The sequence below is a fragment of the Suncus etruscus genome, chromosome 14 (assembly GCF_024139225.1).
Source record: "Suncus etruscus isolate mSunEtr1 chromosome 14, mSunEtr1.pri.cur, whole genome shotgun sequence".
Taxonomy (NCBI): domain Eukaryota; kingdom Metazoa; phylum Chordata; class Mammalia; order Eulipotyphla; family Soricidae; genus Suncus; species Suncus etruscus.
In genome coordinates, this window is record NC_064861.1 from 29,409,740 (window position 1) to 29,412,893 (window position 3,154).

Sequence of the window (3,154 nt, forward strand, 5' to 3'; positions counted from 1 at the left end):
TTCAAGTTCTGAAAGATAAAATAAGAGCCCTAATTAAAATGAATACAACTGACATACATTTAAATCAACAAAACTGAAATGTGTTATTTTTTTCGGTAATAAGAGTCGAAGGGGCACTTTCCTTCCTGGGAGCCGGGAGTCTCTACCAGCATGGGGTTCGGCAGGCCTCCGCCATGCCAGAGGCCTTCTTAACCAGGCCTAGGGGGAGTGCGGGACTTGGGTGACCCCAGCACCCCTCTACCGCCTGGCTCCAGATCTCCAGGGCTTCCCCAGGCCACATGCCTGGACAAGCCAGCGAGGTGGGTCCCTCAGCGGAGCTTAAAGGTTGCGCTTTACTTGTGGGTTGCACTAAAGCAGTCACTGGTAATCTCTTACCAGTCTATATTTTCAAAACCACGCGGGGGCAAGATACATTAATAGTTCTCACTATCATTGAATTATGTTTTTGTGTATGCAGAATGTCCATTTTGTACTCTGCCCTTTCGCACACCCCTACAAAAGATCATTTTTCTCTGAACTCTCTCACCCCCTATCATCAATACTCCACATTTACCCTTTTTAACTTAAGTACTGTAGAATCCTAAGTCACAGACCATAGTGGTGCCCTGGAGTTAACACCCCCCCAACTATTCCAAAAGTCATAGAATGTACACGTATGTCTCTTCAACATTTTATGTGTGTTTTCTTTGACGGCTATAACTCTTGCTGAATATTCTTATACACTGATTTCCCTTTTTTTTTTTTATCTTCTCTTTGTGAACTGTTCAATAGGGAATTTGGTGAAAGAGTCCCTCAGTTTAATGCTTATGTTTGAACCAAGTCATGGGTATTGTTGGACGTGTTCTTACGCCCTCATATACTCCAATAACGCCACGTGGCTTTATTTCTTGTTTGCTTAGGCACATTAAAACGGGAAAATATGGGGCCGGAGAGATGGCATGGAGGTAAGGCGTTTACCTTTCATGCAGAAGGTCATCGGTTCAAATCCCGGCGTCCCATATGGTCCCCCGTGCCTGCCAGGAGCAGTTTCTGAGCACAGAGCCAGGAAAAACCCCTGAGCACTGCCGGGTGTGACCCAAAAACCACAAAAAAAACAAAAACAAAACAAAAAAAAAAAAAAACGGGAAAATACTATACATACAAATAAGTTCTTATCTAATAAGAGATTGGAACATACAACTCTTGTAGTGCAATGGGACCTTACACCCTAAACATTAACATAATGACCTGGCACAAGCCTCAGAAGAATAGGCATTCTCCATTCACCCCTGATCTAGGGAAGACATCTACGACATCCAAGGTTGTCTATAACATCACCTGGAGGCAATCCTCTACCAGGGAAGACCCTACTGCTGCTCTGATATCGACCTACTCAAAAGAGACTTCCCTTAACACTGAGAAGACTTAACAACAATGACCTGCTTACTGGACTGGGCTTTCTGTATTGCCCCTTAATTGTGAGGTGAAACTAGAGGATACTCCACACCAGCCTGACTTCAATGTAGGATGTGCAGATTCCAGGATCTTTAATACAGAAACCTGATGCCAACAATAGAGACTGCGTGAAAAATAAAACTGTATTGGCACTACAGACAATGACTTGGATTGAATAAACTAGTTTGCCTGGAGCCTAGAGTTGGTCTTGTGCCAGGAAACTTCAGGGGTAGGGTCTCCTTGTATTTAGACCAAGGCTTTTCCTTTCCATGTCCCCCATATTTTGGTGGGCCTATGCAAACAATATTTGCCACTCTAACACCGTTTTTACTGTGCTCCTTTGACTAACCCTTAAAAAAAAACTCTTAAAACTTTTGATGTTAACTTAAACCAATATGCATGTGTATGAAAATATAAAAAAAAATACTATACCTTCAATGTTTAAGGAGTCACATAAATTTCACGGCTTTAGATTGCTTTGTGTACTGCTAAGAAATGTTATAATGTACTACAATCTGGGGACTTGTGGACAAAGTAATTGTACATGGGTTCTGCCTTATTTTTCTTAATGCTCTTTGACTGTAAGTTCAATAATTAGGCGTCAAGGGGATTTCTTCTGAAAACTGTGTATGGGCGATTGTCCTTCCACTGTAACTTTACCTTGTCCTCTTTGCATCATTGTTCTCATAATTAAAAATAAAAAATTAAAAAAGTAGAAGGGGCCAGAGAAATAGTACAGATATCTTGTTCTAAGACACTTAGCTTGCAGCAGTGCATCTCAATTATTTTCTGTCCATGCCCCCCTAGGAAGAAGAAAACATTTTTCACGTCCTCTGCGTGACTGTAAATAGTATCTTTATTTAAAAAAAACTTTAACCTGCAAAACAAAAATATATAAAATAATTTGGTTTTATTTTGTTTTTGGTTTTTGGGCCACACCTGGCTGTCTGCTCAGAAATAGCTCCTGGCAGGCACGGGGACCATATGGGACACCGGGATTCGAACCAAGCACCTTTGGTCCTGGATCGGCTGCTTGCAAGGCAAACACCACTGTGCTATCTCTCTGGGCCCAGAGATGATTTTTTTTTTAATCAGAGGTGATATTCTGGATTAATGGCTACAATGAGCATGTTTTGCAATGCATAGCTTTTTGAAGTGGGGTTTGAAGCAGGACACAGCAGCTCTCAGCTCCAGAGACATACAGAGACATAAGCACGGGGTTTAACTTGTTATCACAGTGTTTGCAAGGTCAAACGCACCTCCCTTTACGAAGCCTCACGCCCCCCCACCCCCCCCGGGAGGAAACACCACTATTTAAGAACCATTAGCTTGCAGGTACCTGACCTTGGTTCTATCACATAATTCCCCCAGCCAACATCCAACAGCATTTCCAGAGGTAGTCTTAGATACTTCCAAGCACTCTGAGTGAGACCCTCACAGTCCCTGGCACCACAGGGTCTCTCTGCAGCACTAGCATTTAATTATTGCACTGAGTAGCTGAGCCTCCTTAACGATGCGTAGGAGGCCCTAAACAAATAATGGCAAGTAGAAAAGCATTACAAGCTAAAAGAAAATATTCTAAGTTGAGGAAGAGAAAGCAAATTGTTCTATATGTTTTCCCAAAAAGATTCAAGACTTATTTCCTTTGGCAAACTACTAAGACTTAAATGACATTTCAAGCACTTTGATTTTAAAGTGCTTTTCTTCACTGAAAATCACT